This window comes from Antechinus flavipes, chromosome 4 (genome assembly GCF_016432865.1).
Source record: "Antechinus flavipes isolate AdamAnt ecotype Samford, QLD, Australia chromosome 4, AdamAnt_v2, whole genome shotgun sequence".
NCBI lineage: Eukaryota > Metazoa > Chordata > Mammalia > Dasyuromorphia > Dasyuridae > Antechinus > Antechinus flavipes.
The window spans coordinates 280,809,988-280,820,419 of NC_067401.1; the positions used below are offsets into that span (position 1 = coordinate 280,809,988).

General features: G+C 32.4%; 1 pseudogene; it reads left to right on the forward strand.

The window, feature by feature from the left end:
* The first annotated feature begins 683 nt into the window (after positions 1 to 683).
* Positions 684 to 10,035, forward strand: LOC127561511 (N(G),N(G)-dimethylarginine dimethylaminohydrolase 1-like; annotated as a pseudogene).
* Positions 10,036 to 10,432: the final 397 nt, after the last annotated feature.

Genomic DNA, 10,432 nt, shown 5'->3' on the forward strand with positions numbered 1-10,432 from the left:
TTATGCTAAAATTTTAGAGCATTAGAACTCCCAAAAAGATGGGAGTAGAACATTTGCCAACTGAAGGCAACTTAGAAGCCTAGCAGAAAAGGTTTGTGACAACAGAGTGGGAGTCCAATATGCCATCCCAGTGCAACTCCAGTCCAACTCCAGCCCACTCCTGACACCCAAATCTAAGGCAATATTGGTGACTTCCAGACCACTCAGCTGAGAGACATGTGGTATGTATTTATGATGGAATACTGTTGTTCTCTGAGAAATGATGACCAGGACCCTCTCAGGAAAAAAGAAAAGCCTGCATAATCTTCCACAAACAAAGCAAAATCTAAGAGTGTAAAAAGGAATAGCAATGCTCTGGAATGACCAGCTATATATGATTTTGATATTCTCAGTAATACAACCATCCACAACTGCTTTAAGGACTTAGGATGAAAAAAAAAAAAAAAAACAATCTATACCCAGAGAAGGAATTGATTACATCTGAATACAGGTTGAAACATTCTCTTTCTCTATTATTTTGTTTTTAACTTAATTTTTCTTGAGGGTTTTTATTTTCATTAGGATAGGAGATCTATGTATTCATTCACAACTTGACTTTTATGGAAATGTGTTGCATAACTTCACATGTAGTTTCTTAATTGTGGTTAGAGATAAAGGAGAGAACTCAGAACTCAAAAATCTTAAAAGTAAATGTAAAAAAAATTGTTTTGAATGTAATGGGTGAAATGTTAAATATATAAATAGATTTAAATTTAAAAAAATAAAGAGAACCATTAGGAGTTGACAATATAACAAAGGTTTTTATGGAGTAGAGTTATTTTTTAATAGGGCTTTCTTTACATTTATTTTTACATATTTATCTTGAGGTTTGCATTTGTTGTTTTAAATAATCTTGAAAAAAATGAATTTTGAAATTAAGCATATTAACTGCTTTTCAAAGCTACCTTTTTTGTCCTAGTCTGATACTTAAAGAGAAGCCAATTTAAATCAGTCTTTCCCAAAATAAACTAAAATTATAATGTCAAAAAAGAAGATTGTTACAATGATGTAAGCATTAGATCAAATACATGAAAAAAAAATCTATGACTCCCTAGTGATTTTCCCAATGTACCATATTTCACTTAATTCTCTCTTAAATATAATTTTTATGCCTTCAGCAGAAAATTTAAAAATTTTCAACATTATTGTGGAAAACTACTTAGAATATCCTTAATATTAACTACAAGTAATATCAATAATGATGGATATTTTATGGGGTAGTAAAAAGAATATTAATCTTAGAATCAAAAAGCCTAGTTTCAAGTCTATACCAGATATAATATTAACTGATCAAGTAATTTAACTTCATTGACATTGCATTTCTTCTTTTATAAAATTAGAATTATAATATTTGAACTACCCACTTCATAGAGTTTAGTGAGTAAAGTTCTTTATTGATTTTAATCTTAATATTTTAAGACTTCAATAGATCCACAATCTTTTCAATGTGATACTTACCACAGAGAGTGCTAATTTTCTTATATCTGCAACTTTTCATTTTGGACAATTCTTTTCCATATCCTCTTACAAAATCTCCATAGTGTATCTATCCAGTGCTAGAGACGTAATACTTTGTCTCTAATAGTAGGTAGGTACCAGAGCAATATTCAGACTACACAACTTTAATTTATATTATACAACTAGCCCACTTTCTTTTTTAGTCATATATTTCCTGATACATATATTGTATGTCTTTCCTTTACTTTCACCATACAAGTTTCCATTTCCCTTTGAGTCTCACTCAATTTTGATTCTTCAGAGATTGTGATATTCTACTATTTTTATCCACACATAATGACTGGGAGAATATTTGTATTTTTTAAAAATGGCTTGTGTTTGAAATCATCAAAAGCATTTTCCAGTTTACCACATGAAATCCAGCTCCCTTTTCTACCCTGCTCCCTCGTAAGCACATCATATTGCCTGTCTACATCTGAAAAGTTAAGATGTGAATAATTATCAATATTATAACTCAATATGTTATTCACATGTGTTTCTATTCCTATTTATATATACCATATTTAAGGGCTGCTAGTTGACCATTTTATGTTTTGCCTCTCTTGAGGACAATCTGATTAACACCAAGTGACCCTTATATTTCCAGAATTTCTCTGTGAGCAAATCTTTCCACTTCAAACTATTTCTACTGTTGTTGCTATAGCAAGTACTGTAGTAACCACAATCCTACTGTTTGAATGCCAAAGAAAGAGGAAATACCAGCTGCCTTTTGAGATTTCACATAATATACCAAAGGAAAGAAGATACAAGCAGAAGTAAGCCCCATCTTTTGCACAGGTGCAAGGAAAACCATGAATTCACAGCTTGTCACCAGGTGACAAGCTTCTTTTTCCAACTGAACACATCAGAATATCCATGGACAGTTTTCACATTTTGGAGCTGACAAAGAGCCTGTTTGGGTAGGGATTTCTCCTTCCCCTTTAGTATGTACACAGTGTTCTGGCTCAGCAGCCAAGTTTAGTGATGACAGAGTATAAATCTGAGTCAGAATAGCCAAAAAGAAATAGAGGATATTTGTGCATGCCCCAAAGTGGGGAGAATCCATAATTCCTATCATTTACATCTAGAAGCAGACTCAACTAAACTTTTATATTTTTTACTAGAAGACCAGCTAAACATGATCTAAGGGAAAAGGTAAAATGAAAGCGGTATGGCACTCATTCTGAAACACCCTTATATATCCCTCAGAAATCCAATTTGCTAATAGTGATATTGTCATAGGCTTTTCCCAGAGTTTTATTTGCAATTTTTGAATTGATATTCATGATATTAGTGCTTAGTTCCCCTTCTTTGTTTTGTTCTTGCCTAGTTCAAGTATTAGAAAAAAATTTGTCTCATAAAGGTTTTAAAGATTTTTGTTTTCCTTTCTAAATTTTGAGAATAATTTCTATATTGCAGGTATTAATTAATTATTAATTCCAAATTAATATATAATTTGCTAGTTCTTTTATAGATAGTTAAAACCAAGAAAAATAATATGCACAATGACCATGGTCATGTAATTGGAAAGAACAACAATATTACAAGTGAAAGTGGATGTTGTAAAATTATGACTGAGATTGGGCTCAAAGAAAATATCTAAAAATGCACCCCCTCTCTTCACCACAGAGGTAAGAAACTATGTTCCTAGAACAGGTGTGGAATAGTGTGTAATTTTCAATGTGGTTGAAGTGTTGATTAATATTCAGTGCCCCTGAAAAAGGGTCTTTTAAAATTCATTGTTATAAAAATGATTCTTAGAGAGAAGGACATTATATATCCATCTATATATACGTGTGTGTGTGTATACATATATATATTTACATATATATGCATATATACAAGCATATTTAGGGAATGACAGAAATAAGCTATATCAAAAGTTGTTTTAAAGAATGACACTAAAGAATATTCAATATAAACCCCTTATCTAAAGAATTTCACAGAGATAGTACAAAAGAGAAATAAACAGAATAAAAATATTACATTCAGGATCAAATAATAAAATCCTTTGTTTAGCTCTTAATCAAACATTACTATGCTACTTTTCAAATTTTCCTACATTTGTTCCCCCCATAAACACTTTATTCCAGTGGTAGATGGCCTCTTTGTTGTTTCTCTCTGAAAATATCCCACCCCCAATTCTGTGTCCTTTTGCTGGCTATCTCTCCAGCTTCTCTGACTACTTTCAAGTCTGAGTTTAAATCCATGTTCTTCAAGTGTTTCCTAAATTTTAATAACCTTCTTTCTGGATAAGCTTATCCTGTATATGTCATAATGTGTACATTATTGTTTACATGTTGTCTTTCCATTTAGCCATGAGCCTCTTAATAGTAGACTTAACTTTTTTTTTTATTTTTATTTATATCTCCAGACCTAAAGGGAGAAAAGAAGCCAAGGGAAGAATAGTCCATTAGTTGTTATGGCAATGTTCAAGATGATAACTCCTTAGTTAAAAAATAAAATACCTCCTTAAATGTCCCTGTTAAGATCTTCCAAGTTTAGCCAGCTAATTCTTCTAAACTTATTCATCATCACAAATAGTTATTATAATATTCATCACTCAGAAGGGAACTCAGTGCCTGATAAATAGTAGGTATTAAAAAAAAATCCTTTTTGATTAACAACTAATGTTTACAAAAGTAAAAGGGGCAAATGTTTTAAATATATATTTTACATTTATTTCTGTTGATTTCTGTAGCCCAATGTTAGTTTTTCTATATAGTTTTCTTTATGACTGCCATACAAAGTATTAGCTATCCATCTCAGTTTTGAATTGCCTGCATATTTCATGACTATACTTTTATCCTATGCCTTTATATCCTATACCTTTATAATATGACAATATTGAGGGTACAAAGCCAACATAATGGACAAAGGTCCCATATTAAGATTATCAACATATGATATTTACAGGTAATTTAAGAATTATGTGATTCATAATACCTTCTATCTTTTTTCCAATAACCTGTAATTGTCACTACAGGATTGAAAGCAAGTCATACAAGGGGGAAAAAAAAGACCATTTTATCAATCATCTAGCTATGAAACTTTCCCTACTTATACTTGTTCTGAAACCATATTCAAAACCTTTCCTATTTTTCAGAATTTTCCAAATCTTATGTTTCATTGATAGATCATTTGTATGCCACAATGATGGGCTGGCATAAACTTGATATCCAAAGCAATTGAACCCTCTACTGAGCTTCCATGGTGTCCAAAATAATTGTGTCTCTCTCTCACTCTCTCTCTTTCTGCCACTTTGTCTCTGCCTCTCTATTTCTCTCTTTCCTTCTGTGCATGTCCATGTGTATCTGTCTCTCTCTACCTTTCTGTCTCTTTCTGAGTGTCTTTTATTCTCTCTTTTTCTGCCTCCCTCTTACTTTGTTTCTCTCTCAAAAATGGCATAATGAATCTAAATATGTTATATTATGCATGATACTTGACCTCTTGACTTCAATTTTCTCAGCTATAAAATGGAGATTGTCTTAGTTGGTCCTTTTGGCTCTAGATCTCTGATATTTTGATCTTAGGATTGCTTTAACAAGGAAAAAAGTAATGCATAACGTCCAATTGAACACATCAAAAATAAACAACATAAATAAACTTAAATGTTTCTAAGTTCTGCTATAATACTATTGCAAAAATATTTACCATAAAAGCAACTGTAACTTATGGCCATTGTCATGGCTTTCTCTTTCTCTTTTAAGAAGGTTATGTAGCAATGAGTTATGGTAATAGATACTGACCTTTTTCAGATTGTTACAGAAAACGGAAGAAAAGAAAGTTTGTTTTATTTGCTTTGATAGTGGATGTCTTAGGTTATATGTACTGGTAGGTAAATATTAAGTCTGAGAGGTATCATATCTTTACTTAAGCATAGATAAGCATGTAAATTATTGACATTTAAATAAACCCTTCTAACTCTTTCAGTCTAACAATGAAGATTAAGCTCCTGGGAGGATCATATTGATTCTTCTTATACTGTTCATTAACATTAAGTGAGTATCTCCTGTGTACCATTTATTGCATTATGCATAAAAGATGATTTCAAATAAATGCTGGTAAATGCTACTAACTTCAATAGAATTTCAAGCTTTTTTAGAAGTAGTGCCTGTTTGTTTGTTTGAATCAAACTTTAAAAAAAGAACTTTTACATATGGAGAGAGGTTTGTTTCTTTTTTTCAATGTTTTGTTAATGTCTTTATTTTAAATATATTTCACCACTGACACTTCTCCCTACCTCTTTGAAATTCTCCAGATAGGTAGTAGAGTGGGTAGAACTATGGTCCCAGAATCAGGGAGACCTCAGATCATATCTAACCTCCAACATTTATTAGCTCTATGACCCTAGTTAAGTCACTGAACCTTTCTTGGCCTAAGGTTCTTCAACTGTAAAATGGGCACCTATAGCCAAGACTTTTATGAGAGTTAAATAAGACAATGTTTTTAAAACATTTTGCATATCACTTGGCACATAGAGATGTTCAGTAATAGTAAATTCCTTCCTTCCTCTTTTATGGAAAAAATAAAACACTTAATCAAATTAAGTTAAAACATCTGATAGAGAGACCATTTCTTATTTAAAAAAATATCTTCCTGGTCTTCCCTCATCTTTTGTTTTGATCTAGAAGCTATATTTCCATGAATATATAGCCCATTCCATTGCTCAGCATAGTTTTTGTGTGTGTGTGTGTGTGTGTGTGTGTGTGTGTGTGTGTGTGTGATCTTTTCATTTACATCGGTATTATATTCTCTTGAGTCTATTTTGTTTTTTCTTCATAGAAATCTTTTAATAGTTAGTTGTACATTTCATATAACTAAAAACAGTTTTCAATCATTTGATTTTTCCTTAATACTTAAGGGAATTTGATCACGTGAGTGTCCCGCTCCCTGAGTTCTATTATCTAAGATGACTTACCTGTAATAGTTATTGCTTTGAAAGATGAGGGCTTAATTCTCAGTTCCACCTATTATGATAGGAGTTTATATATTCTAGTGTCCCTTGACTGAAAAGATTGTTTGTTTTGGTTTGTTTATTTTGTTTTTAGGGAACCAGTCCTCAGTTGGGTAGATTTGTAGCCTGTTAAGTCAACAAGATAGTCACTAAGGGATGCTTAGTTGAGCTCTTTTCTTGAAGTATAAGTCAGGGTTGCTATGGATACCTAAACCAAAAAGCCTTGGGAAAAGAGACCTGGACAAATCTACTTGGAGATGATAGAATATTAACTACAAAATTGCACATTAATGACACCATTTTCCAAAGGAAGGCTCTCTTTGTGTGGGACTCATCTTGTGCCTGTAATTAAGGGGCAAAAAAAGGACCTTTAAAATAACTGTAACTGCAAATGTCAGTTGGATAGGAAAAGTTGTCATTTACTATTAGTTCTGCCTGCATTTAAAAGCAGCCTGACATAGAGTCTTTAAAATGTATCTTTAAATACTTTCATCTATCCAGTGGCTGTTTTGTAATTAATGTTGTTGTTTGATTACAAAGTAACACTTAAGAATAATATCTATATTAGATGAAAAATCTTTATTTAGAACATACACATCTACATCATTTTTTTTTTTTTTGCCAATGAAGCTACTCATAGGACTAATTTGCTTAAATAATTTAGCTATAACAGATACTACGAATAAATATGTGTCTATACATACATATTTATACTTTACACATATAAAGTGTAAACATGCATATTTATACATACATGTACACACACACATATACATATATGTGTTTTATATATGTTTTTGTTGCTCAGTCATTCAGCTAGATCTGACTCATTGAGACTCCATGGACTATATTTTCTATGACTTATTCATCTTGGGGATTCTGAATAGCATAGCTCACAGTTTCGTTGATTTCTACAAACTCCTCCACCACAACAAGGCAGTGATCCTGAAAGGGATTTACAAGTATATATGTGCATAAATGTGTATTATATATGCATATGCATATATGTATGTATATATTGTTGTTTAAGCTTATATGTATATGTTTTTATATATCTCTCAAACATGTTTAAAATAGAACCCATTTTCTTTTCCCAACACCATCTCTTATCTTCCTTTCTTCAGATTTTCTATAATTTCAGTTATCCATGCTTTGAACAACTGTATCATATTTAACTCTTAATTTACGCTCATTCAACATAAACTATTTTTTTTTCATATCTTGTTGGTTCTAATTTCACAACTTGTCTTACGAATGTCTAATTCTTTCTATTCACACAACTACAACACTGATGCAGGTCCCTCATCCCTCATTCATGACTATTAAAGTAGATTTCTTACAGATCTTCCTAATTCCAATATCTCTTTTCTCTATCTTCTAATTAGCTATTGAAATAATTTTCTTAAAGGGTAGGTTTGATTATTTTGCTCAATAAACTGCATTTGCTCCCTATTACCTCAAGAATAAAATATAAAAATCTTTGAAATTCAAACCCCTTCAAAAGTTCCTATCTTCCTAGGCGGCTTACAATTTAATCTCTTCATCCTACTCTATATTATCACAACTTAGGTCTTCTTGTTCCTTACCAATGATACTCTTTCTCTCAGGCTGAATCTCATACCACTAATGCCTTCAAGAGTCAACTCAAATCCATCTTCTACAGGAGATCACTGCCAGTAATTACCATTTCCTCTACCCCCAATGCCTCCTTGCTTCAATTATCTTCCATTTATACTCCACATATTTCCTAGTATGACTTTTTACAGGTAGTCTTCACAATCAGAATGTGAAATCTTTGCACTCAAGGTTGGTTCTTTGTTTTGTTTTTGTTTTTATTTTTATTTTTATTTTATTTTATTTTGGAGGGGCTGTTTTCACTAATACTTAACACGGTGTCAGTGACACTTTCATACTCACTTTCTAAAATACACTTTTTAATAATTCTTCATAAAATAACAGCTTTATCTAGAAAGAAATTTCTTAACTTCATTCTGTCTTAGATGAACATAGATTTTTTTTTAAATCCACAAACTTTTTTCTTCACATCAAAAAGTACAACATTATATCGGTCAGTTTGCTCACTGGGCAAACCTTTCTCATTGCCTACATCTCTAATCACTCTGGTCACTCCTGGAGGCCATGGCCATGCTGGTTACCTCTCCACCTTCCTCTGCATCAACCACACAGTTTTTCAGGGATTTCCTGAGTTCCTTTACCAGCACATGATCTGGAGCCATAAGGGCAACCAGAGAATTTTCTCCCCAGCCAAGCTGAAGCATCAGCTTTATGTAAGGGTGGTCAAGGATAAACTGAGGCTATAAGTGGTAGAGTTGCTGACAGACAAAAGCCTGCCTGACATGGTCATGGTGTGCAAAAAGACAGCCCTCCTGTTCTGGAGTGGTGAGCTGAAGAATATGATAAAATGATAAAAGGAGCATTAAAAAACTCTCTAGCTTAACACAGTAGAGATGACAGCTAGAAATGCAATCTTAATGGTGAAGATGTTTTATTCAGAGGCAGGGGATTATTTTTGTGGGTCTTTCCAAAAGAACAAATGAACATGGTTTTGAAATCCTAGCTGACACTTTCAAGACTTACGCTGTTTCTACAATGCCAATGACTGCTATTCTTTTTCTTTTCTTTTTTTTTAACAAATAGCTTTTTATTCTCAAAATATATACAAAGATAGTTTCACCCTTGCAAAACCTTATGTTTCAATTTTTTTCTCCCTCCCTTCTTCCCATGTCTTCCCCTAGACAGCAAGCAATCCAATATATGCTGAACATGAGCAATTTGTCTATACAAATTATCACAATTACCATGCTACATGAGAAAAATCAGATCAAAAAAGGAAAAAAATGAGAAAGAAAACAAAAATCAAGTAAACAACAACAACAACAACAACAACAACAACAAAAACCCTGAAAATACTAGATGTGAACCATATTTATTCCCCATAATCCACTTTTTGGATGCACATGGCTCTTTTTATTTTGTCTATTGAAATTAGCCTGAATCATATTATTGTTGAAAAGAATCACATCCATCAGAATTGATCATTGCATAATCTTGTTGTTGCTGTGTACAGCAATGATTTACTTCACTTAGCATCAGTTCATGTAAGTCTCACTAGATCTTTCTGAAATCATCCTGTTGATCGTTTCTTATAGGATAATATTCCATTACATTCATATATCGTAACATATTCAGCCATTCTCCAAGATAAGGGCATCCACTCAGTTTTCAGTTCTTTGCAGTGGCTGATATTCTATATTTAAAAAGTTTCTGCAGCAAGACTAGGCCCAACCTGATCACCACTGGCTCAAATGAACCTGCACAAAAAATTATCAAGATCACATAGCAGATGAGTGACCTTCACTATAACAAAGTGACTGTGCCTGATGATGTGCAGCAAACTATTTAAATATCCCAAACAAAAGTCATACTTTCTTGCACAACCTCTACAGAAGTACCCTGAGAGTGCCAAGGTATTTGAAAAACTGAAAAACCACATGTTGACACCTGTTGTATCACATAAGTGAAAAAGATAGGTGAACTCTTCACCTATAATTCAATTTTGATTTAAAAAAGATAGACTTGTGAGTACACAGAACCTCCTACTTGTCACTACCAATAATGTAAGGTGCAAGGTCAGTAACCTAGTTTTGTTTTGATTGATAATTTATTGTACCAAGATGCTACTAATCTGTGTTTACAAAAGTTAATTCTTATTCATTCTGTTTCATAATTTGCTTCTCTCTCCACCCCAGGTGGTATTTAAGTTGTGGATCTAATAGTCACATAAGTCTTGGAAATATGAACTTAATAAACTATTAAAACATGATTGGAAAAAAGGAAAATACTTATCTTGAAGACTTTCAGAAAATTCTTTGAGATGCCCATATATTCAGAAGAATTTCTTGGTCAGATAATCTCTTT